This window comes from Camelus bactrianus, chromosome 20 (genome assembly GCF_048773025.1).
Source record: "Camelus bactrianus isolate YW-2024 breed Bactrian camel chromosome 20, ASM4877302v1, whole genome shotgun sequence".
NCBI lineage: Eukaryota > Metazoa > Chordata > Mammalia > Artiodactyla > Camelidae > Camelus > Camelus bactrianus.
The window spans coordinates 10,763,327-10,790,748 of NC_133558.1; the positions used below are offsets into that span (position 1 = coordinate 10,763,327).

Consider the following 27,422-nt stretch of genomic DNA (forward strand, 5'->3'; position numbering starts at 1 on the left):
ATCATGTTTCATTAAAAATTGCAAGGAATTTCCTCCCATACAGAGCATCTTAAAAGTTTCCTCCATCGCTTTATAATTAGCACCATGTCTCTCCCACCCCTCTGGAGCACATATTCCAGGGAGGTACCCCCATCCCTATCAGAAGAATAGGCTTTGTCCCTGCACCTTCGTCTTCCAGGGTTAGGGGCCGATATTAACATCGTGGCTCGGGATTCTCAAACTCAGAACTCCTCACACATCAAAAGAAGAGAAAAAACCTCTCGCTCCTTAATTGTTTTGTCGAATAAGCTCTCTAAAGTTCATTTTTGTTACCTTTTTCAGGCAAAATAAGAGACCTCTTACAAAAATTCTATTGCTAAAACAATGGAATTCTCCTGGGAATGACTTCGTTATGGAAATGAAGTGACAGCTTCTTTTATCTAGCCAGGCAGAAAGTCTGCATTTATAAAAGGCATTCAGAACACTCAAGTGCTGTGTGTGGGAGGACAGAAAGTGCTATTTTTAATTCAGATTGCAGCATTCCTCCCATACAGGTCTTTCAGTATAATCATAATCATAATAACACTGATCTAAAAAGAAAAAAAAAAGATTCCCATTTCTGCTGACCCCAGCAGAAAAAGAGGGAGGGGGAAAAAAGAAAGAAATTAAGAGAATGATGAACACAGCTTCCTTCCACTTTAGGACCACTCTGTAGGCTTAGAGATCAATCTGGCTATCAGAGTTGACAATTATCCAGAATTAAAAGGACTTAAGGTCTGCGAGTAACAGCATTACACCTCCTCACCCAACTTTACATTTTTGTACGGATGACTCTCACTGTGCTGAGTTTGCAGGAATCACCTGGGCCCAGGAGGAAGGGCGGTGAGGGTTCTCCCATCTGTCCCCAAGAGCTCACATTCCATGGTGATGCCACAATAGATGAGTCCAACTGCCACACTGGAAACCCAATTTCGAATTTTATAGAAGGCCTCCTGGATAAAGCAAGAGGCACCTGAACTTGGAAAGCAGCTCTTTTGCCCATTTCTGTCCCCCTCTAACCTTAAAAGAACCTAATTATAGGAATGAGATCACTAAGCAATTAAAATTAACTCCTGACTTATGCTCTCCTGAATGCACACCACGTCTTGCCTAACCTGTTGATTCGTTACATAGATAAAAAAGAATTAAGAATTATGTAGTTAAAGAATGATCAGCTTTCTACCCCAACAGCCCTATAGCAATCCTGCAGGCAGATCATACCGGCAGGGAAACATCTGAAGAGAGTCAGCCAGCCTGCATGCATGCAGTGGAGAAGGATGCAGAACCCCACCTCCTGCCTTGATGATTCACTGAGATCCTTCCCATTTTTTCTCTTTAAAAACTGTTACGGAGGCTGAGCGGAATCACCAGAGCTGGTCTCTGGACATGGGTCCACCTTCTCCCCAGATAGCTGGCTTTTCTGATTGAGGCATCTTTCCTTTCTACTGACACTTGCCTCTTAAATGATTGCTTTTTGAGTGGTGAGCAGGCGAACCTGAACTCAGTAACAAGTGCTGTGTGGGCAGATGCAGAACTTTCCGGGTCAGGTGTGGCATCTGCAGGTGGATGTTTCCCGTGGCTGCCATGTTTACACTGGCTCAGTTGAGGACTGGAGCCTGAGTGATGAGTGAAGTGCTGGTGAGGAAGTGAGACCAGAGCAGACGACTCTTTGCAGAAGTTGACATTGGAGGAAAAAAGGTATAGGAAGAGAGTGGAAATTACAAAGATAACTGATGGAACAAGACCCTTTAGTAATGGCTAAGTGATTGGTTTAAGACCCAAAGTGCAGGATTATAGAACAGATGGGGTCACATGCTATTTTTCAATTGAGGTAAAATTCACATTACATAAAAATTTGCCATTTTAATCATCTTTAAACACATACAGTGGTTTCTTAAATCACATTCATGATGTTGTGCAACCATCATGATGATCTAATTCCAGATTTTCACGTTTCCCCAAAGAAACACCATACCCATTAAACAGTCTCTCCCCGTTCCCTCCTCCTCTCAGCCCGACTACCACTCATCTGCTTTCTGTCTCTCTGGACTGACCTATTCTGGATGATGCATATAAATGGAATCATACAACACGTGGCCTTTTGTGTCTGGCTTCTCTCACTTAGCGTGATGTTTCCAGGGTTCATCCATGCTGGATCAGTACTTCATTCCTTTTTTTGGCTGAATATTGGCTCCAGTGCATGCATATACCATGTTCTGTTTATTCATTCATCAATTGACAAATACTCCAGTTGTGTCCACTTTTTGGCCATTATGAAGAATGCTGCTATGAACATTCTTGTGTATGTTTTTGTTTCAATGCCTGCTTTCAGTTCTCCTGGATATATACCTAGGAGTGGAACTGCTGGGTCATATGGTAATTCCATGTTTAACAGTTTTGAAGAACTGTCAAGCTATTTTCCACAGTGGCTACATCATTTGAAAGCAACGTGTGAGGGTTCTGACTTCTCCAAAGCCTTGCCAACAGTTGTTATTTTCCTAGTTTTTTTTTATTATGGTCGTCCTAATGGACACGAAGTGGTATCTCATCATGGTTTTGATTTGCATTTCCCTAACCACTGAAGATGCTGAGTATCTTTTTATGCTTACTAACCATTTAAATCTCTTCTTTGGAAGAATGTCTTCAAGTCCTTTGTCCATTTAAAAACTGAGTTGTCTTTTGGTTGTGCAGTTCTAAGAGTTCCTTACATATTCCAGAAACTAGACACTTATCAGTTACATGATTTGCAAAAATTTTCTCCCATTCCATGAATTGTCTTTTCACTTTCTTGACAGTGTCCTTTGATTCACAAGAGTTTTTGATTTTGATGGAGTCCAATTCATGTATTTTTTCTTTTGTTGTTTGTGCTTTTAATGTCATATCTAAGAATCCATTGCCAAATCCACAGTCACAAAGATCTAATCCTATGTTTTCTTCTAAGAGTTTTAGTTTAGCCCTTCCACTAAGGTTGCTGATCCATTTTAATTTTTTTGTATAAGGCATGAGGGGTCCAACTTCATTCTTCTGCATGTGTCCAATGTGTCTTTTCCAGCTCTTCCAGCACCATTTGTTGAAGAGAGGTCAGAGAGATTTTGAATATGGAGTGATTCTAGTTCATTTTTTGAAGTTTTTAAAAAAATACATCATTTTGCAAATTAACTGACTTTTGGTTACAGTGAATACCACTGAATAAACTTTTTTCCCTCATCCCACATTTTGAAGACGTAGCAAGTTTTCAAGCATCTTCACCCACCGGGGCCATACTCCTGAGCTTTCAGGGAAGTCAACCAGCTCTTGGGTGACCTTTTGCAAGGACTAATTTCCAAAAGCAACAAACAGCTTGAAATTGCTGGGTTTTCCTGTGTTTTCATTCCATTTGTTTCCATGTTTCTTCCGCTCTAGTGAGATGCTCTTGTCCTCAGCTTTCTAGAGACCTCTGGTCTGTTCCCACACCAAGACCCATCTATTAATATTGGCTCTTTGCAAAGAACTTAATAACCTAATTCATACTAAGTCAGACATAATATACTTTTAGCAAGATGCTTAAGTCCTTGTTTTATTTAATCAAAATGAATAAAGTACAGGTTGCAGAATTCCAGGTATCACCCTTCCAGCCCCTGGAAGAACTGGAGACTTTCAAATCCCCCTAAAGCATCATTTCTCAAACTTGGCTGTGCTGTGATCACCTGGAGAGCTTTAAAAATACTGCTGCCTGGGATCCACCTACAGAGATCCTCCCTTAACTGGTCTGGGGTGCAGCCCAGGCAACGGGATTCTAATGTGCAGGCAAGCGGGGAGCCAGCTCCCTACAGTCAGGCATCAGAGTTTGCTACTAACTCCTCCGGGGCTCAAAGCCCGTTCTTCCTGCCACCACCCACCCCTGGCAGGCAGTTAGGGATGTACATTCATCCACTTTTTTTTTAAGTTTTATAATTTAAGATTAAAACAAAATCTGAGTTCTCTATATGAGTTCTCCTTTCATCTTCCCCCAAAAGCCTGGGAAGGGAGGTTTATTATTTCCAATGAGCACTGAGGACTCAAATTCAGAGACTAAGAAACAGCTCCAGATCAGAAAATCTGGAAAGTGGCAGAGAAGAGATTTCAATGCAATGTGTTCCAACCCCAAAGTCTGTATCACTTATACTGTCTCCCTCAGTAATTTTAAAAGAGCCAAAAGTTATGAATATGGTCATGTAATCTGGTACCCGGGCCCACAGGGGAAACAACTTTCCACCTTTCATCCAGCACCCTGCCTGGGGAATATAACACTCACTGAAAAGAATGGCGGGCACTGCCCTGGTTATTTACTGTTCTTTCTCTCTATTGTCTGTTCCTGGCCGTGTGTGGGGGGCTGTGGGTGTGGGTGTGGGTGTGGGTGGGTGGGTGGGGGGCGTCTGAGTGTGTGGCCATACAAGGGAAGTGAGCCTCCAGGGTCTATCTGAATTCAGGAAGGTGTGACATGACTCCAAAAATGTAGCTGGTTAAGGGTTTTCAGAGATGGGGGAACAGGCATTCTTTCCAGTGTGTGGTGAGACTAGCAACAGGCCACAGAACACCTTTATTGCAGTACAAAAGTAACAGACACCGAGGACACTTAACATTTATTCACCTGTGATTTTAATCTGATGCCTAAATATGACTACAAAGACCCATCAGCTGAAAACAGCAAGACTCAAGGATACCAGGCAAAACTTCCAATACTTAAATAGCCAGACTCTTGCAGTAGAGTCTTGAATCACCTTGCCTGCCGAAGTTACGGGGCACATTAACAAGCCTTTCCACAAGAGCGGAAGAGTAGAAGTGAGTGAGAATTGGTAAAACAGGTTGGTTATGGAGGAAGAAGCTGGGAAGTGAGTGTCAAGTCATTTTTAATTCTTCCTTCCAATTGGTGCACTCAGATGTGTGGGTGTATGCATGCATGTGTACATGTGCACACACAGCAGCCTTGAAGGAAAAATACATTTCAGTCCTGTCATTTTTCACAGGCTTAACTTACTCATCCTTTCAACTAGGGGCAGTGGGCTGTGATGCTGTTTTTCTGTATCTGTGTGTTACCACATAAGGAAACTGGAGAATTTCTATACAATAGATTCGGGAGCTGGAAAGGAATAAGAATTTGCTGGAGGTTTTCTTAGGCCAGTGTCAGAAGCTGGTTAGATGAGAAGAGTTTTCACAAGTGGGAGTCGTTCCTGCTTGTCTCTTAATTGTAGAGAGCCTGTCAACTTTCTTCCCATCGTGCCCAGACTTTACTCTTCAAAATCATTCTCGGTGTGCTCTGAATTGCTGTACTTTTAAGCTAACTACTTCTCAAAGTGCTGTTTAAAAACTGACATCTTCAACCGTGTTCTGGGCTTAGAATGTATCTAAATTTGCAAAGTCTCATTGGCTCTTATGAGAATGCTACTTAAAAAAAAAAAAAAAAAGATAACACTTGACAGCCAATCTCTTGAAAATGATCTGTGCAGAAATTGTGTTCAAATTACTTTATATCAAGAGATTTAAGAGAAAATGTGGTTTTCTTTGTAATAGGCTAAAAATAATGATATCCTTTATCTTCAACTGAACATGTACGTATGTTGTATAAGCTGTTGCGTTTAAACAAATTGAAAAACAGTAGGATTCTGGCTAAAGTCCATAAAGAAACAAAACTTGCTCAGAACATCATTTTAAGCATTAAAAAGTACCATTAACTATTATTTTCCACAAAGTTCAATCCTACATACAGAATCAGAGCTGTCAACCAGGTCCAAGGCATCACATTATAAAAGCTACTATCTCAACAGACAGGAAACTCAGAAAAAAAACCACGATCACAGTACAATTTTACATAAGGAAAAAGAGAATAAGGGGAAAAGGTAGTTCGTATTTCTATGAATTCCTTTTGAGTTACTGGGAAGTATGTTATTTAAATTCACCCCTATGGCAACAGTACACAAGTCATGTCCCTTAAATAATTCCCACTGAACATTCTATTGGATGTTCACCACATGCCAAGTGCTGTGAGGTGAGGTCCAGAAATGGATAAAACACGCTCATGACTTTGAATGCTGAATACTGATTTTTAAAACACAAAACTAATTGTCACCAACTCTAATGATTTTTAGTGATTCCTCATCACCAACAACAGTGATTTGCAAATGTGTTTTTCTTTTCACCCAGACCCTTGCCTTCAAATGGCATCTTATATAGACACCTAAAACATAAAATAAATGAAGCTGAGGCTATTCACATTGAATTATTGGTTTCTCCATCCCCTCCGCACCCCCCATCACCACTATGGACTTCTGGAGGCAGCCCCATGGGAGTTCAGGGGGATTTGAGAAATCCTGAGGCCACTGGAGAATGTGGTCTGAGAAGTCTGAGCCCCTTAACATGGTGTAAGGGACTCTCTACACCTTGCTCCTTTATGTCACAGCCTTATGAGCTCACCAACCCACCAGCCACACGACACATCAAGTTATCAATAATGGCGCACCGTTTCCTGCATGCATTATGCACCACAATGTTTATTCCCCATGCTTTGTCCACGTGTCCCTCAGCAGGTGAGCCCTTCACATCCCTCACCTACATGAGTGCCAGAACATCCCATAACTCGGCACAGCTGGATACTGTCTTAACTCCATACACACATTCATTTCTCCCTCACCATGATGGGTGGTAGTTATTGTCTACATGGCATTCATATAAACTAGCTTGTAAATAGGTCAAGGACAGAGTATACTGCATTTACAACGGCACAATACAATTTAGCGCAGGTCCTGGCATATAATAAGGGCTTCATAAAGGCTTGTTGAGTGAATAAATGAAGACGGACGGTTGGATGAATGACATGGCTTGAACCATTTTCATCAAACCCATGGAAAATATTTACTAAGAATACATATACATACACAGGTACACACATTTTTTTTTTAATTGTGGCAAAATATACAGAGCATAAAATTTACCACATTGGCCTTTTTTAAGTGCACAGTTCAGTGGCACTTAAAAGTACATTCACACTGTTGTGCAATCACCACCATCATCCACCTCCAGAACTCTTTTCATTTTGCAAAACCGAAATTCGGTAAATACGTTGTAAAAAAAAAAATCTTAATAATGTAGTTTAATGAGCTTCGGTGTGGAATACCCGGCTTCTTCACTTCCCCTTCGCCCCACCTGCTGTCTATCTCACGCCTTCTCATCCACACTTGGGACCTTCCTTAGTGAGAAATGTGGTCACTGTGGTTGAGATGGATGGTCAATGAAACTCCTAGCGACCAGCTTAGCTACCAGCTAGCAGTTTAGGCGGCTAGAAATGAATTTTCTGGATTTCTTTCTTAAGCCCTCACTTATCTCTATCAACAAGAACTGTTAGGAGTCAGCTTTCACCCCAGGACTGGTTGGGGCTTCACGGAAAGCACACCTTTGAGGAGCAGACGTGTGTAAGAGAGCTTGTGTCTAACACCCATGGCTTATATGTGATGTCCATGTGATTTTTTCCTATATTTTAACGTTTCTGAACTTAGGACTTGTTTTTATCTCATTAGCACATAAAAAAGTGATAGCATTTCTTTTATTTCCCCAGGAGACTAATCATTAAATCAATGGTGCATCTTATCAGCGGATCAGAGAAATGAAAGCTGGTACCATATTTGTACAGAAAGACTTTTAGTTTAAAACGTTTGCATATCATGATCACATTTTCAGTCTTACACTCAGAGGACTGTAAAGTCAAGTCAAGTAAAGGACTTTAAAAGGGTGACAAGTCATTCTGGTGGCCGGTAGAGGCTGGCAGAGGGCAGCGGGTGACCTGGACGCCAGGCTGGGATCCGATGCTAACTGCTACCCCATATGAGTCCCCTCTGCTCTGGCCTCGGGTCCATCACGTGTAAATCACATGGTGTAAATGAAAATTCAAACAGGATGAAGCTATTCCTGCCCTTCTTCCTGCACCGGCAACCAGCAGCTCTCTGACTTTGCCACGAGTCCGCATGGGGAAGGGCTGAAGCACCAAGCAGCCTGCTGCGCACGGCTGGTTGGGGTCCAGCTACTAGCAAGAGCCCCCCTGCTTCCACTTTTGTAGCTCCTGTAGCTCTAGCTCTGTTTTCCAGCCTGGATCACTGCTACTGCTTTCCACTTCGTATCAGCTTCCTACGTCCTCCCTCCGGGGAACCCAGACACTGAGCGAGGGGCCAAAACTCAGCCAGGCACAATCCCACGTTCGCCCTCTCGGCTGTGGTCAGCCTGTCAACGCCCATCAGGCTGGCAACCAGCCCTCATTTGGAAGAGGGCAACGCGTCCACACCGGTAACCCAGATGTCAGCCTTCTTGCCTAGAGTATGCCTGTCAATTGTCACGCTGAACCAACCAGCACCATAAACCCCCAGACTTTATTTTTACCCCAAATTAACTAAACAGTGTGAAAAAGGTCCCTGCTGGGTGTTCCTTGGGTGCTGGTATCAGTACTGTTTCTGAGTTTCTATCAGTAGGTCAGGCTGGACACCCCAAACCTTTAAAAGTTAACGAGGGAAGGAACGCCTGAGGGCTTCGTAGGGAAGGGTAACTCCATCGGCCACCTACTAAAGCAGAAAGTTAAATACAGTGATGAGACCTGGAGATTTCCCCTTCCCAAAGGGGGGGGGCAGATTTAATACAAACACAAGCCAGATTTGCTGAAAAAGCAGTCTCTGTTCCCCAACAAAACTGCGGTTGACTGTTTGCAGAGTACTTACATTTCCTGAATCAAGGTACCATAACCGACCTGTGTGCACTGTCACGAGGCCCTTATTCCAAAAGCACATCCAGGGAGAGAGCAAATTAGGGTCTCAGTGATAAGCTAAGATGATTGGGAACATATACTCCTGAGCTTCTATCCTTTAAACATTTACGTAATTTTAGTGTTGTTTCACTGGTCAGATGAAGGGAGTTAGGAAAAAATCTCTGCTTTGTCATAAAAGCCCCCACGTAGCCAGGCAGGGTGAATGATGTCCCAGAGGAGGGTGCACTGTCCCGTTTCCTCCCGTAGGAAATCATCCTCTTTTTGTGATTCTGCTTTTCACTTCATCTGCGGGACGGTGCCTCCTCCCAGGCTGAGAGCGTCAGGGTTTTGGCAGGGAACTGACTGAAAAATCTTGGCACGGGGTTTACTATAAGCTGAGTTACACAGGAATGGAAGAGCACTGGAAGCCTTGGGAAAACGAGAAATATCTCCAGGGTAACAGAGAGGTTTGGCCTTTTAGCTGATTTGTTTTCATTCGTTCACATCGTTTGGGTGACTGCAAGCAGGCAGTATCACTTCAAGTTTATTATTTTATTAAGTACCAAGTCCGATGAAGAAAGTGTTTTAAGGAAGATGGTCATTTGGGGATTCTAAGGATTTTTCTCTAGAGTGGCTTTATTTAATATTTTTACACGAGCAAAGCTGATCCCCTCCCCCACCTTTTTAATTTCCAGAAAATAAGACATTTCTGTGTAGGTCAGGCCACCAAGCAGGAGTTCAGAAAAGGACGGTTTTAGCCTTAATTCTTCCCCTCACTCCTAATTTAATGGTAGCCAACACATTTCGATTCTCTGGAAAACAGAATCTGTTTGTACACTGAGTTCAAGAATCTTGATGTTTTGCTCAGAAATGTTAGGACGACTGATGAGTTAATGCCAGTAAATCACTTTGCAATTCCCTGGTCAAAGACGCGAGACCACGATTACTTGTTTTAGTGGAGTCTAAGTGATGAACTTGGTCTAGCAGGTCTAAGTAGGATACAAAACTTGGAGGTAAGAGAAATAAAAATTTTGCAGGTCTTACTTTTACCTAATTCCCTGCTATGCTAAGAAAGTAAAGGGCATGTCCATGATTATTGATAACATCACTCAATATCATGTAATAAACTGATACAGCTAAAAATAAACACAAGGAGGGATGGACAGGCAAATGGCCAGCTAGAAACCAAACCCATATACTCCTACCAAGTTATATATTAAGGCTGCTTCTTTAGAACCCTCTTTTCCTTACCCAGCTTACCACTGCAGAAACAGATCGTCATGTTTTGAGACTCAGAATGTAATGGAATTTCTGAATCAAACCTATGAGATTTTTGGTTAAGAATGTGATAGATGTTTGTCCAATTTTTGAAGTAAGACAAATCTTAAGTTTAATATTTTTGCTATTCTTTCCTCTGCTGCCTAAAGTGATTTTAAAAAGTGTTCCTAAATATTGTACTTAGAAATTCTCTGAACTATAGAAGGTACTTGAAATTAATGAATAAATAAATGGATGCACAGATGGGTGAGAGGAATTACCCAATCGTAGCTCTGCAAAGTCAGAAGGAACCTTGAAAGGTTTCTCATCACTTTAGGAAAGACTGAACTTCAAGGATGCAGGACAAGTATCTTTCTTAACGAATATTTACGAGAAATGGGCTCAATCACAATTTTAGTGTTGAAGGACTTTTACTGTATGGAAGCTTTTCCTTAAGTCTCTAAAGCCAAGTTTATAATATACCGTGTATGCCTGAATACAAGGTAAGGTTTTTCCCAAATGTTTCTCCTCAGAAAAGACTGAGTTCCCTTACTTCGTGAGTCCACAGAAAGCTTCTCATACCATTTGTTGCTCTCTTAAATATTTTATTTTAAACAACAAAGTACTCTTTATGGAAAATATGTTCTCTTGAAACCACCCCCATCAAAGCTAGTTTTGCATACTTACAAAAGTCACCTAACAAAATCCACTGTGTTTGCTTTTTTTTTCTTTTTTCTCTTTTCAAGGAAGGAAACAGATTTAGCTAGTAATTATTCTTGCGAGTATGACTTTGCAGTTGCAAACATTGGGTGTCATTATAAATCAAAAAAGCATTTTAAAGATTGCTTTCTAAAGCAACGCAGTAAGTAGTTAAGTTGTATACTTCATGAACACTCATTGAAAAAAAGAGGAAAAAAATCTCTCAATTTTGTTTGGTACCTGTATGTTATAGTGGTGGTTCCCAATATATTATGTCTCCCTGAATCCATGTTCACATTAACTGTGAGCTTGGCTCTGTGATTTCTTTTGGCCAGGAAGGTATTTAAAATGTAATCAATAGATAACAGGGATGGGTGCCTGTGGCTTAGGATAAAGTTCCTGGTGAGAGCATCACACACAGATTCAAAATATATTGTATCTCAAGCGACACTGAGGTCAAGATAATGTGCTCTGGGAAAACTATATTAGATGACTTATAAAGTGGTTCAAAAGATGATGAAGATGCTCGTACTGTAGATAAAAGTTGTAAATTCTCTCACAAAACATTACAGTAGAAAAAAAGGAACATTTTTAAGTGAATCTAAAGATGACTTCAAAAAGGTTTGTGAGGCTAAATAGTTCAAGTACAAATCTGATGCTTTTAACTAAATCTCTTAAAATGTTTACAGTCAAATTGGAAAAAACAAACAAACATTGGAAGGATGGAAGATAGCTTAAATTTGAACTTACATGATATATCTCAGACCCAAACCTCTTCTTGGTCTGTAGACCTGAAATATCCACTAAAGAGAATGTCCCACCACGCACAGCCCTTAAGACAGCTACCATCAAAAACACAGAAAATCACAAGCACTAGCAAGGATGTAGGGAAACGAGAACCCTTCTGCACTGCTAGTGGAATGTAAAATGGTGCAGCTCTTGTAGAAAACTATATGGTGGTTCCTCAAAAAAATTAAAAATAGAAATACCATATTATCCAGCAATTCCACTGCTGGGATTTCAAAGAATTGAAAGCAGGAACTTAAACAGCTATTTGTATACCCACGTTCATAGCAGCATTATTCACAAAACCCAAAAAAGTGGAAGCAACTCAAGTGTGAACAAAATGTGGCCTATAGGTGCAAGGGAATATTATTCAGCCTTAAAAAGGAAGGAACTCTGACATATGCTACAATGTGGATGAACCTTAGGAAAATTGGGCTAAGTGAAGTAACTGTTTGTCCTTCTGTGACCAACTTATGTGAGGTCTCCAGGGTCCACTTCTCTGAGGTATTTAGAGTAGTCAACTTCACAGAGACAGAAAGCAGAACACTGCTTGCCAGGGGCTCAGGGAGGAGGAATGGGAAGTTACTGTTTGATGAATGTGGAGGGTCAGTTTTGCAAGATGAAGAGAGTTCTGGAGATTGGTTGCACAACATGTATGTACTTAACACTACTGAACTGTACATCTAAAAATGATTAAGATGCCAAATTTTATGAGTCTTTTAGGACAATTTTTTTTTTAAATAAAAAAGAATGTTTCACATACACCTTAAACTCAACATTTCCAAAACTCTGTTCTGCGCCTGTCCTCCCCATCTCCATGAAGGACACACTCATTTCCTCGGTTTCTCAAGCCAGAAATCGGGGAATGATCCTGGTAACTGCCTCCCTATTCTTCACCCACTTCAGATATCTACACGTTCTGCCCAGCGGACCTTGAGAACATACTGCTTCCTGAACCGTCGACTGCTCTCCGGTGTTGCTGCCACCACTCAAGTCCAAACCACCATCACTTCCTCTCCAGCCAGTTACAAGTTTTCTGCCCCGCTTCCCTGCCTTTCTGACCGTCCTCCAATCCACCCTTATGTGACTTTCCAGGTACTTCAAATTAAATCCGATCTCCTTGTCAAGTCCAAGGCTCTTCACTATCTGCGGTTTGCCAACACTAACTTCATCTCTGCCTCCTCTTCTTCTCACTAGCCCTGGCCTGCAGCCACACGGGTTCGAGGTCAGGTTCTTGGAATGCACCCAGCACTTCTCACCTCAAGGCCTTTGCATGTGCCATTTTCTCTGCCTCTCTGCAGTTTCATGTCTTCTCTTAAGCAAGGCTTTCCCTACCCACCCAAGCCATCGTGGGTCCATCCCTCCCACCTTGTTATTTTTGTCTCATGTCTCTGTTCTTTCCCCCTCATTTCTAATTATATTTCTTTACACATTTATTGTCTGTCTCTTTCAGTCGACTATAAGCTCCTTGAGGGCAAGGGTTTCAATAGTTGGCCTAAGTAATTAAAAAAATTTGTTTTTCTTTCTCTAGATGCTTCAGCTGTAAGGTCAGGTTGTTTGAGATTTTTCTTGTTTCCTCATAATATCAGAGAGAAAAAAGTGTTATGGAAAGAGCAAAGCAGGGTCAGAAGCCTGGGGTACTATTTTAAATAGAAAGCACAAGGACAGCCTCTCGTAAGTGACCTGGGAGTGTTGTTCATCCAGGTCATCTTCCTGTTCAAACACACTCAACAGCTCATTTTGACTTTCCTATTTATGGCAATTGTGCAACTAGGCTTCTAACCATCCAGGATTAAAACTCCAGCGTCCTTCGGGAAGCCCTCTGATCCTTCTTTCTCCACATCCTATCTCTTCTCTCTTCTCCCTGCTGCTAATTTTAATGTTATCTGTCCTATCAACTTCTTGTCTGGAAGCTGTTGTCACTCTCGACTCCAGTCTATCCTATATGCGTGCCAGATTCATCTCCCCAAACTATAGTTTCAATCAATTTTTGTTTCAAAAATCTCTTGTTGCTGGTGGTTCCTTTTTGCTTTCTGATTTAAGGCTGGTTTTTTCATCCTACACGGCCTGACAGTCCACAGTATCACTTCTATTTACCTTTTCAACTGTATCTCACACTTTCCCCATCACGGGCAAATGGGCTGCTTCTTGTTCCCTGGACATACACTTTGTTTCCCAGAATGTGTATCTGTGACCCAGCTGCCTTTGCCACACCTACCCATTCCTGTTACAGAGAACCCAAACCTCACGTTCAATTTCAAAATCACCTTCTCCATGAAAAAATCTCCATGCCTTCCCAATCAGAAGGGACAACGTCTATCTTCAGTGCCCTGAAGCACACTTTTACTTTGACTGCACGTTTCATCACATTCTGTCTTTTGCCATAATCACTTGTCTACTTTTTCCCAGTCCCTTTTCAGAGCATAAGATTCTAGAGGACACAGTGTCTACATCACCTACCATCTCCTTACTCAACTGCTATTTTGTTTCTTGAAGTCTGGTCCTTGGACAAGCAGCACTGGCACCACCCGGGAGCTTCTTAGAAATTCAAAATCTTGGGCCCTATCGGGTCAGAACCTGAAATTTAACAAGATCCCCAGGTGACCCCTACGCTCTCAATCAAGCTCACACTAGCTGCTCATTTAATACTTGACTGGTTGAACTGGCTAGGAAAATAAAAGTACCAAAAATAAAACATAATTTACACAATTCATTCAAAGGTAACTGTGAGTGAATTATGCCTTTATCACATAAAATTATATTAAAATGATAGTTAGCAGAAGGTTAACTCTACCAACCTTCTAAGTGAGGAAAACCAATTTTGCCTTGGTCAGCTGAGATTTTGTAGTTTTATAAAGCTCATCTACTTACGGGCAAGAAGCCCGCAGAGGACTTGCCCACTATTATCAATGGTATAATTTTCCTTTAATGCACTGGCTGGCCTTGAGAATATTTACTTCAAAGCTTTAAAGAGTCTTCTGCCACCTCCAGTAGACTTGCAACAGATGTGCTACAGATGTAAGATGGATCCTCATTTGATGTACCAAGAGCCCTACTGTGCTGCTCTGTAACAAAGCTTTTGAGTTCCTCCTACGTGGTAGACAAAGCATAGCAAGGAAATACAGACTTGATGTGACATGAACTCAATTCCTGCAAAGTACGGGTTTCGTTCCCTTGGGGGTGAGAAGAGGTGGCAGTTGGGACTGGTCTCCCTAAAGGGCACCATGCCGGCCACTAGGGGGCATTCACATGGGAACCAAATTGTCCTGATTTCAGTAATTCAGAAAGAAGATACAGCTTGCATGGAATTTACAGGGCAACTGCTTCAGTCTTCCACTCCCCCTCATAAACCCACAGGGAGAAAACACCTTCGGTGATGTGGAATTATCCTTTATCTCCTCTGTCTTGTAACACGAGAGACAATAAGCGAGTAAGCTGGAGTCTACTGCAGGACTGGGGCTTGACAAAGGGCGTGGCCTGCCCGTTGCTCGATTTCTGTTATTCACATGTCTCCGCCCATTCACTCTTCCTTTCTCCCTCAGAACCATCCCAGCCACACACAAAGCCAGAAATGCCCACCTTCCCTGGACTGCTAACTCATGATCTTAGAAGTTCCAACTGATAATATACCTGCTGCATAAATGTCTTTTGGGGAGCAGGAGATAGAGAAGCAAGGTCAGAGGGGCCTGGAGCAAACAGCATTCACTATGAGAAGAGTCAGAAGTGAAAATAAATGGTCAGTCTCGGGCCCGAGCACTGCCTGTGTGGTCGGCCCACAGCTAGAGGAGCCCCCCAGGCAGCCTGGCTTCCTTCTGCACCTGAGCTTCTACGGGTGGGGCTCTGACCTCGCTCCCTCAGCCCTCATCACGTCCCTCTAATCTTTGTGCAGACTCAAGGGTAGGTTTAATTACAGGACAGGACGCCCTGAGGCAGCCAGGTGTTAGCTGGAGGCAGAACACAGGCGTCCCTCCCCATGGCCTCAGAGAGACTGGGATGCTGTTATCCTCAGAAGTCCTGCCACCCAGGCTGGTACGGAAGGTCTGACCACAGTTTTCATACTTCCTCAGAAAGCACCATTTGCTTGAGTATCTCTAAATACCTCCTGCTGACGACACGCTCTGCTCTGATGCTGTGGACCCAGGGAATGTATGACGATCACAGAACCAGGACACAGCCGGACGTGACAACAGGAGCATCTCAGATCACCTCTCCACTCCACGGAAAGTGGTGCATTTTAAATTAAAAGGGAAGCCACTGCTTTGTTTACTCTTCTCTCAATGAGAAACCTGGACTCCATGGACACCCGTTTTTCAAATACTAAAATTTAGAAGAACAGTATTTAAGTTCTAAACATTGAAAAGGCACTCTTTTAAGACAGAAGCAACTTTCAAATGCAAACCTCCCCCGCCCCAACATGTCAAAAAGCCAAGAGGAACTGGATGGGCTGAGGAAAGTCTAAGGCTGGCCCTGGGACCTGCTTTCTCAGAGTTCTGCCTACAGGTTTTCAGACACCAAGAGCAGGAGTCCTGTGACTCAGGGTGAGTGAGAGCCGAAGCCAGGGGCCGCAGCACGAGTGGAATATGCATTAAAACAGTGATGGGAAAAGTGGCTTAGACCCCCTGCCCACGACGGCCACCACCTAACCAGAAACGAACAAGCATCACTTTCTAGGAATTTGTTAGTGGCTGTGGTCACGTGTCCTCCCTGAACTCAGGTTTCCTTTGACCAAATGTTAACATAGCGTCAATGTGGTTGAGAGGCCCCTGGGATTCACCATTGAAATAGAAGGCTTTGTAAGTGACGTACCTGGTCAGCATCTGTTTTCTGTTTGTTTGAGTTTTGGGTTTTCTTTTTTTCTTTAAGCACAAGTATATTTCAAAAGTTCAGCCAATGGTTAGGGAGATGTTTGGGGCACTGCGAATCCCCTCTCTGGCAATGGGGCTAATCTCACATATGAGTTTTTCAGTCCCTGAGTTGAGAAGACAGATTAAATACCCAGCAATGTGTTTATCTTCATTAAACAGCAAATGCACTTTCAAACGACATCCGACAGGACAGAGATTACTGTTCACGATAATGGAAAGTGATCAAAAGCCCAAGATGCTCTAGTTAGCTTACTCTGAAGCCTGTTTCTGCTTGAGTTTCTCTGCAAAGCACATCAAAAGAATAGAGCTATCGCGGGAGACTTGAAACGTTTAAAGCCTTCTAGAAACAAGGGAGAAACTACGCTTGAAACCAGACAAGATGGGGAACAAAACAAAGGTGACTTCCACCTTCTCCCCGAAACACAGTGTATCACAATCTATAAATAGCTCAGCCTCTGTTTAAATGTATACTCCTTCCCGACCCCAGGCAAGATCGAGGCTTCCCATCATCTTACTATTTCAAAGAAGTCTTACTTAAGGGGCAATCTAACAAATCGTGGTGGTCTTATGGGTTTGTAAGAGGGCTTGAAATGACGAGGAATGCCAAGTATCTCCCATGCCAGGTAGGGCCCTACTCCTTGCTCAGTTTGGAGAAGGGGTAAAGCTTTCATAGAGAGCAGAAGCCCAGACGTCAATGAATGCAAGCGGGGGAGGGGGGTCTACCCAAGGGCAGCATCAGAAGGGCCAAGGGCATCTGGGGGAGAGGGACGATGCGTTGAAGCCCTTCCCCTCTATCACTTTCTGCATCTCTGGCCAGAGGTGCCTGTTTCCCAGATCCACACGGAAAGCGAGGAAGGCAGGTGGTTAGGAGTTTTCTCCCCTGCTAGCATCTTCCCAGCTCCAGCCTATATTCAAGGAAGAGGGACCTGGGGCTGATGGACTCCTGAATCCCAGGGACCCGGCACTCACTCTGGTCCCCGGGAGCTGAGAGTTGAGGTGTGTGAGCTCCACACAATTTAGCCTCCCTCGTCAGACTGTTCTCTGCCACTAGAGACAGGCGCCTATAATAAAAAGTGACACAGCCAGCCCCAGAAAGAAAAATGGGAATGCAATACATTGCTCCTCTCTCCCATCAAACTGCCTGCTTTCTTCTTTTCTCACATCAAAACTGCCACTGTCCTGTCAGACCAAAAAGACAGAGAAAGAAGGCAGTGCTCAGGGGCCTCGTAAAGCCGGAAGAACTGCCAGCTTGCAAAAATTTGACCAACAAAATGTTCGTTACCATGCGGTTCCCAAAGCTGTGGGGAGTTTGTGTCTGATAGTGAGACAAGCCAGCAGGAGAGAGTGACAGTTCTCACGGTGTGGACGGTGAGCCCTCTCTTACCAGGGGCTAGGTGTGGCAACATTTAATTCTACTTTCTCGCCCACACTTAAACCACTTTATCTCCACTAGAGGGCCAGGATGGGGGTGAAATTTCAGCCTGATGACTCTGCGGCTGAGTTAAGAACTGATCCCAAACCTTGGGGAGGCAGGGAAGGAAGAGCTGTGAAAAGGTTGGGGTTAAGACAACATTCAGTTACTCAAAGGGGACTTATCTTGGTCTAAGGCTATTCCCCAATTCTACCCAAGAAGGCTCAACTCACAGAACACTGTTACTACAATCAGCTCAAAAAATATAAAATAGGGCACCCCCAACAGCCTCCTGGGCTCAAAGAATCAGTTATCTCAACTCCTTCCCTTGTTTATGTCCAAGCAATCGTCCTGTTTTGATCAACTCTTTGTCTTGTCGACCACACTGCCCTCTTCATAAGGCTCCCAGTTATCAAAATCTTATCTCCTTCTGCCTGTAATCACCTCCTGACCAGGGCCCCAGGCTCTGGTATCCCACCCGCCCCCATCTCCTGGGCCACGAACACAGCTGTAAAGCTAATCTCATGGAGACATGGTTGGTTACATCATCAGCTTGCTGAACATTCCCCAGTGATTACCAACCCCCGGTTGAGGACCCTGTCCCACAGCACTGCCCTGTCCACACTGAAACAGGGACAGGCAGGGCACTCAGACCCCTCCCGCTCCACCACCCGCACCCCTGCCCCAAACCAGAAACCAACAAGCTCCATCTCCTAGGAATCTGTTAGGAGCTGTCATCACAGGTCCCCCTGGCATTCGGGTTTTTCCTGATCAAATATTACACACGGAGACGTGGTTGAGGGGCCCCATTCTTTGGTCTGACACGTGGTATGCCCCCACCCCACCTGGCTACAGTAACCGCGGTGTATACTTACCGCTCTCCTCCTCACTCTAACTCATTTCCTCCTGTCTGCCATCCCCCGCCCCCAGCAAATCTCACCGTGAGCCCTGCACGCAGCCACTGGTTAACTCAGAACTGACGACTTAATATTTTCCCATTAGGAAAGAATCTCCCCAAACATAATGACAATTATTTACTTTCATTAACTAATACCACTCTGCTGGCACGGGATAACTAGGGATTAAGCGGAGAGCTGCCATAAGACCTGAGGGACTCATCTGGGGACTGACGTCAGCCACGGCCTCAGGATTCTCTGTCAACCGTGCCTAATCACAGGTTGGCCTGGTGACCATTTCTTGCTTATTCGTGTTGATCCCAAAGTTTGTGGCCCTATTTAATAACATAGGCCTGGGCTTCTATAGGATTCCCATTCATCCATTTGTCCATTTATACAATCCTCCTGAGAGGAAGCAGGGAATAACAGCCCTGGAAATAGACTATCTGGGAGACCGTGGGCTGGTCCCTGCCTCTCTCTATGCCCCAGTCTCCTCATCTGTAAAGTGAGAGTTAAGTGTATCTTATAAGGGTGTTGTGAGAATTACACAAGCTAATATACGGAAGGCACTTAGAAAGTTATTTCAAGCACTAAGACAGCAGTACATGGCACGTTGAAAGTACTTTAATGCTAGTACTATTTACTGAGCACCTACTACATGGCAGATGTTAGAGAAACAAGGATGAATAAGGGGTTGCCCAGTTCCAAGTTTACAACCACTTAAGATGGTAAGCATAGCAACAAATGAGTGAATGCAAGTGTTACAGAGCCAGATCCAGAAAGAGGGAGAATACGCAAATGCACACTCACACACAGAGATGCATGCTCACACACATGTGTACAGCTCTTAGCAACTGGTTACAAATGAGCAGGTGCTCCTTCCCCTTGGATGAAGGGAAGCCAGAAAGTTCCACAGAGAATGTGACAGCTGAACTGAGTCATGTGTGTGCGCGCGCGTGTACTTCTAATTCAGTTTTAATACTTGTGAAACAATGTCTTAAAATCTCATTTTCACCTATTTTTAAAATTGAAGTACATTTGATTTACAGTGTGTTTTGTTTCTGGTGTGATTCAGCTAGATAGGTTTTTTCATATTCTTTCTCATCATAGGTTATTACAAGGCATTGAATATAGTTCCCTGTGCTGCCCAGTAGGACCTTGTCGTTTACCTAGTCTGTGTATAGCATGAACTGAACTGAGTCTTATGACATGACTAGGTGTGTGCTAGGCAAGACGGGGCACAGGACATCCAGGCAATTAAGAAGTGTGAGAAGAGGCATAAAACAACATTTATGCACGTACTCATTCAACAAGTACTTATCAAGTGCCTCCTATGCGCCTGTGTCACTTTATGGACTGGGATCCGGCGGTAAATGACACCAATGAGGTTTCTGCTTTCAGTGAGCTAACATTCTAACAGAGGTGGCAAGTGATAATCCAGTGGACAGATACACAAACCCAAGAGCTATGAAGAAAACACAGTGGGTAAGATGGTTAGACGGAGACTGGGAACCAAAGTGTAGACGGTGAGAGCCAGGAGAAAAAGCCAGAGGCAAACCCCACGCCCACCACTCTGTTTTCTGTGGGAAGGATTTTCCCTAAACCCTCCTGGCCTCTAACTCCATTCTTTTTTTCTTCCCAGGGATGTAGGGCGAGTTACCCGGCTGGGAGCTAAAGCTGGCATGGACCACGCCTCTCCTTGGGGGAATGTTAACTCCACTGGGTAGAATTAGATTAATTAATCTATCACTGGGTAGAGTTAAAACATTGAGCACCTAGGGGGCGGGGGGGTTTGGTCTCTTTTTCCTTCCTTCTTCAGGGCCACAGTGGCCTCGGGACGCAAACCTTCCCTGCAGGTGGGCTGTGCCCAGGCCCAGTCGGGGCGTGAGGAGGTGGGAAGCTCTTGCTGGCTCTCATCCTAAAACACAAACTCTAACTCAGTTAACTGTTATCCGTCACATAGGTACATCCTGGCCTCCATCTGCCTTCTTGTCTTGTTTCTTGGTTGGCTCAGAACTTGAGAAGAGAAGAGTACTCTTTTCAAATAAAAGTTTTATATGATAAAAACCTCCTCTTCCCAAACGGACCTCAAAACTAAATTAGGAACCACTATCATAATCTATCAGACCTGTCACCTTAATGAAAATTCCTTCCAATCTCTTCCTTAGTAGCTCAAAGACATTACTAGGGGTTTGACTGAGAAGTCTGGCCCACAAGGTATAAGGCAAATTCCATAGAAGGAGTGAACCCTGGGGGTGACGAGGCGGAGGACGACTTCAGTGCCACTGAAAACCCTGGGGTACACAGTTCATGGTCGGTAGCCACAAAGAGGAAGACAAGGAAATGCGAAGTCTTTAGATATACTTACCTTGTGATTTCACATCTACATTTTTTTTTAAACCACACCAGTTAAAAGAGTTTCTTGAATTTATCTTTCTCTGAAGAATTTAAAAGAATTTTCAATACATTTACACACTTGCCTCACAGCTTCCTTATGAGATCGGATGAGACCATAGCATTATTATCAAGAAATATTAACGACATGTTACTGTCTACGGGGTTCAGTTCTGAGCATCAGAGAAATTTTTTTTAAAAAAGATAAAGAACAAGATAGATGGCTCCTGACCTCAAAGGTCTTACCCTCTACCTAGAAAGACTCCTCAGGCCCCCAAAGCATGATGTATCAAAAAAGGAAAAACACAAAAACCAATGTCAAATAGATGGCGAAGATTTTTAAGATGTTTCAGGAGTTCAGGGAGACAAAGCATCCGTTGAAATCAAGAGTGATTACAATGGTTTCACAGAGGATTTCAGAGATGAGAAAACATCAGAGACATGTTAAAACCCCAACCACACACCCTGGAGCGACTGCATTTAGAAACAGCACCTCCGGGGGAAGCTCCTCGAAGCCATGCCATGTGCACTGTATTTCTCGGTGCAGCCCCACCATTCCTGCCCCAGGAAGGGCCCCCTCAATGCGTATGGAGCACATTAAATGGGTCCTCTGTTTCCCGAGATCTCACAGAGCCCCATTTCAGTGCCTAATATCCAGCCAGGAGCAGCGGACCGCGATGTGCAGGAAGCGCTCTGCCCACAGTGCCATTCTCACAGGGATGATGAAAAGAACAGACTATCCACCGACTCGGGTCTGCTAGGGCAGGGAGGTTCTGCCAGCCCTGCTGGCACACCCAGGGGCCTGCAGAATTTTACTGCAGACCCTGCCTTCTCCCTCATCAGGTCCCCAGCTGGGTGGGGACAGGAGGCAAGTGTTCACGGCAGAGATCAACAGTAACAATTACGCAGCCCACGCTTTCCAGGAGGGCAAAGGCAGCTCAGGATAAGGTGGAAAATAAAAGGGGGCATCAGGGCTGTGCTCATCCTGCCCAGGATACCCCGGCTGCCACACTCATTTTATTCTTTTCTGGCTGCACAGACATGTTGCTATGGAACCAATACACGCCACTGTTCCTTGGCCTCCAGCAAATAAAATCGCAGCGCTGGCAAGAGCCTTTCCCTAGATTTCCCTTAAAGGGATACCATTGATGGCGAGCACCATTCGACCTTGGAGACAGCAGAGGCATCTTTTCAGGGTCCAGCCGGGCCGCACACCAGGAGGTGGAGCCCAGCGACTCGTGTTTTACAAGGCGCTCACGCGTGCGGCACGTGGACCTGCGCGGTTCCAACCCAAGGCACGGGGTCAGCCTCTGGGCTGCTTTTTAAGTAAGACACACATGGCTCTGGCGTGTGTTTAGTTCCCCACCCCTCAACCGGTAAAAGCAATCAGCTTGTAGTATTTGAGGTAATGATTTGATGCCTCCTGACGGTCGACTTCCAGCTGCTTAAGACCCCGTAGGAGACCCAAGTTACCAAGAGTGGTCGACGTGAGGTCAGGTGGTCCTTGTTTTCTCGCTTTACAGCTTCTTGCCTCACACTCTACCAGTTTATTCACTTAAAAGAGTAGCACGAGGTAGGCATGGACCTTGGCGCATTTCCCCTCCTCCTAAGACTAAAACAGGGCACAGCTGAGGGCCTTATCAACCTGATTCCACAGAGACCCTCAGATTCCCCAGCGCGCAGCAGATCGCAAGGTCCAGCGTTTTAGTGTGCTGTGCTCCGGGGATAAACTTTTCGGGCCTTCCTTGGAGAAGTTGAGGGAATGGAAATCCTCAGGGTCACACTTCTAATGATGCACATTCATGCCTACCGAGTGAGCACTGAGCAGGGGGACTGTCCCTCAGCAATCAGCAACCCACGTTTTAAATTTCATACAGTACGTTGGCAGAAAGCAGACGATCTCTGCTCCCCGATAAGATTTATCAAGTTCCTTATTAGTGACTCCAGGAAGGGCAGAAGGAAGGCTCCATTTGTTAAGATAAAGTGATTAAGTTGACAAGTGGGATAAAATAATGGACCCAGACTCTCAATACCACACTTAGATCAATCCGCAGACGAGATGAAATGTTTTGGAAATACGTGCACTGAGATCATCAGCCTAAATGAACGTTACCCAGAACTGACACAAGCATCTCAGGAGAACCACAGGAAGAACCTCCTGGGACCCCATGTTAGCACATTCTCCATCATACCCCACAACCAGGCTCTCGTGTAAAAAGTATCAATGTTTCTGTGAAGCAGTGTTTCTCTGAGAGTGTCCGTGACCGGGGTCACATTTGTACCGCACTGCAAGAAACCTGTTAAGCGTCACACTGCAGGTGCAGGCAGCCCCGAGGTGGGGGAGGGGGGGCGCCGGCCTGCAGCTGGCCAGCACACACCCGCAGGTGCCCGTGGCTTCTAGCTGCAAAACAGGTGGACCCCGCATCTCAGCACGTGACACGGGGTATTGCAAATGCCGTGGTTTGGGAAAGGTGCAAAGGAAACGAAAAATATGCTGAGATGAGGTCCATCGTGGGAGCGTCCTGGGCACATCCACTCCATTAATCTCTCGTGGCAGTAGCCAAGGGTGATTACTAGAAAGTTAAGCAGCCGGAAGACATCACTCCCGACACTTGCACGGGAGGGGTGCTAGCATTAGCTGACTGGTATAACATCAGGTTGAACCACCTCTAACTGTATCCTCAGAAGGCATTGAGATTCAAAAGGCAGCTCTGTGCGGGGGGGAGGTGGGGGGGTAGGGGATGACCGCCAGAAACTGGGAGTCAAATGCCTCGCTCATAATCTAGGCTCAGACCGGGGGCGGGAAGCGCTTAAGGGGCCTGACTGCCCTGTCTGCACACGGGGGCTTTGCCAGATGAGCAATAAGGTCCCTCTAGTGCTCACACCCTATTATTCTCTGCCGTGGTGTCAAAATAAAACAGTATGTCACATGAACACAACATATGGGGTCTCCCTGCCCAAGGCCGGGTTTCTGTGCGTCAGCTACTGAAAAAAAACAAAAAAAAACAGAGGAAAACCCTCTCTCAGCCACTCTGGGAGCTGAACAAGGTAATAGCAATGGTGGTAACAACTCAGAAGAGAGGAAACGTGTGAACAGCCAAAAGAAATGGCAGAAAAAACACAAGAGAGAAGCACTCAGCTCTGAAGGGAAGAGGAGGTCTGATGAGTGAAAAGAACAGCCTGGTTCCAGGTGGGAGAAAATTTGGAGAGAATGAGCACTTATCAAGCACTTTTTTTGGAGCACCACAATAACTGGATAAGTTGTTGCTGTGAGTAGAAATACACACAGAAGAGTCAAAGGCTCACTCACCCTGTGAGAACAGCAGATTGGTCTCCTCTCCACCCAGAAAACGGACTAATTTCTTTGGAAAACTGTAAGAGAAAAGGTTAAAAATGAAACATTAAACCCCTCCTGTAAGTCAGCACAGGTGTGCAGGCCAGGAGATAAGGAATCCCAGCTCCTGGCCCTTTGGCACCTACTAGGTGCACAGCTAGTGTGTGAAGAGTGTGGACGCACGACTGCTTGGCTGACTACGTGAACTTACAAAACAGAGCCCTGAACAATTACCGTGTAGAAAGTGATTCCTTTATCTGGAGATGAGTGAACCCTACGACAAAGGAGTGTTATCGGCAAAGAAAGAGCCCAGAGACAGCGACAGAAACACCAGCGGCTTATTGGACAGGGGGAATTCTTACACAAAGGTCCTGGAGCGACATCCCACCGTGTGCGGCAGACGGCGAGCAGGAGACAACACCAACCCCCACCACTCGGGGGAGGAGGAGGAGGAGGCTTCCATTTATAGGGGGAATTGGTGTCAGGTGGGCTCAGTTACCAGGGACGACTTAGGCCCCATAATTAAGAGGATTGGATAGTCATGTGAGCCAGGCAGAGCCTGGTCGAGCAGGGGCCATGTAGAGAGAGCAAGAGGACAGCCATCTTGAACACAGGCGTACGCTGTGGTGCCTGGGAAATCATTTTTTAGGTGGATCTTTTAAAATCTCGTGTCTGCACCCCCACAGTGGGGCTAACTGCAGATGTCTTCATAAGTAACCAGAGCGCCCCACTTCTGCACTTTGCACTTCCCCAAAATGGTGTGCCCACAGTTCCATTCATCTCCTCCCGAGTCAGCGACCCCCCAGGGGACCTGTAATGCAGCGCGGGAACATGGGCCTGGCAGAGAGGCCCTGGGGGCCACGTATCAGGCGGACTGAGTAATCCCGTGAGGAAGCCGCGGTGACTGAGATAACGTGTGGGAAAGAACCGAGATGATGTGAATGTTGGAAGAGGAAGCCTGAGAGACAAAGGGAGATAAGGGAGCGACAGCAGCAGACAGTTTAATCTGCATCACATAAGGAACTAACCCCGAGATCCAAGTTTTAAAAAATTTCCAGAGACTGCTTTAAAGGCTCTCTGCAGGTTCAGGAGGGAAGGAGGGAGCTCAAGTCTAGCTCCCGAGGTTGGCAAATTTCACACGACCCCAGAGGGCTGGGGATTAAGTCTCCAGCTGAAAGAAAGCCACTGCTTTTCCTCCCTTTTCCGAGAAGGAAAAGAGGGCTGCGGCCACCAGGGCTGTGTGGGGGGTCTCTTCCTCTGAACGTGTCCATTGGAGACACATTGCCAGACTCAAGTTTCTCAGAACCTTCTAGATGCGCCTCACAGTCCCAGAGAGCAGCCCACCGTCAGGCTGTGCTGGGGGCGGCGAAGGCTACTGGGACCACGTGCTTCCTACCCCTGAGAAGGTCATGCTCTAACTGAAAACACTACAGGGTGCGCGCGCGGCCAAAGACGGCCCACGCTGGTAAAATCTCCAAGCACCTTCTTTTTAAAGCAACACTTTATAAACCACTCACATACATTCACCTTTTCATCCTCACGGCAAACCAGAGGTCCACAGCCAGAATCACCAAGACCCCAAACCCTGATTTCAGAGGTGGGACCAAGTCTCAGTCTCAGCTCAGCCACCTACCAGCTGTGCCATTCAGGTGACATAAACTCTCAGAACCCTTTCCTCATTTGCATGATGGCGGTAATAGTATCGACTTCACATCATGTTTCAAGTTCTTAGGGCAGTGCTTCGCATGGAGAAGAGACTTAATAAAAAGGAAACGCTTGAGTGCCGTGTGGCAGAACACGTCTACAGATCTGGGGCAACAGGGAGGACACAGGAGAGCTTTTTTTTTTTTTTAATAATTTTATGACTTATCAAAATGCGGGTACTTGTGTTCTCTCTTTCCCCACCCTCCCAAAATTACATCAGAGAAATGAGAACAAAGTAACACCATTTACTGTGAACAATTAGAAAATACAGACGGGATGGGAGGGGACAAATAATACAAATCAGCAAAAGTCCCAGTAATAATCACCGTGAACATTATGGCTCTCTCCTGTATACAGAATAATCAAGTATACAGAATAATCAGACAGACACTTACATAAGTAAAATTACATACAGACAATTTATTCGTAACGTTCTCTGATAGCATTCACATTGTTCTGCAGTCTGATAATAGTTCACTTGTTATATTGTAAACCTCTTAACGCCAATAAATCCATCTCTGTCATAATTGTTAACCAATCCGTGTCCCACAGTTATGAGAAATGACTACACGTGTGGTAGGGTGTGGTCCTTTTGCTTTCCGCACTTTCATCAAGATTGAGAAAGGCTGCTTGTATACAGATCAGAAGTCTCGGGAAGAAAAAACTGTTTGCATTTGAGTGGGTGTAGCTGAGAATACAAACTAGCACATATACCGCAGGGAATAATATCACAAATCACAATACTCAGTTAGTTTCCAACATGGTGAAAGGGGACAGAATTTTAAAGACTAGGGCGAATGGTGGAGAGAGATGCCTATTTCGAGTATGAAATCAGAAACCTGAGGTTGAAGAAATGTCCTTGTTTTCAGTCCGGTCACGGTAGAGTTACTTAATGATACAGAGAAAAGCAAACTGAAAACTGTAGACTCTTGAGTGAACCTAAAAATTATAATCACATTATATGAACTTGAAAACTTACCAAAAAATCAGAATTTGCCATATTTACAAGATATCAAGAGTTGGAATGTTTGTGGAGTCTCAATATTTCTGATCTAATTTCCTTCTCGAAGAGAACAGTTGGTTTGGTAAAACATATGTGATATAGCTTAATTGAGTTGCATGACACATCCTTGTCCTCCATCAAGAAAATCGTGCCATACCTATAAATGTGACTGACCAGCAACACTTCAGGAAAATACCACTTTTGCAGGGAGGCTGGGGAAGTGAATGTATCCCCACAATTGGCAGAGTGTAGAGCGACTTCATCCTCCAGTTATGAGTGTAACCCTTTAAAGTACCACCAACATGCTCCTACAAG

The 27,422-nt window shown here is 44.6% G+C and overlaps 1 protein-coding gene across 2 annotated transcripts in view; it reads right to left on the bottom strand.

The window, feature by feature from the left end:
• ATXN1 (ataxin 1) overlaps positions 1–27,422 on the bottom strand; it is a 217,575-nt gene that overhangs the window by 144,887 nt on the left and 45,266 nt on the right. Inside the window, exon 2 of one of the 2 annotated variants that reach the window (XM_010945690.3) lies at positions 24,377–24,438. The exons of the other annotated variant lie outside the window; for it this stretch is intronic. The gene's annotated coding sequence lies outside the window, so the exon portion shown is untranslated. The remainder of the gene's footprint in view (positions 1–24,376; positions 24,439–27,422) is intronic. 2 annotated transcript variants of the gene reach the window in all.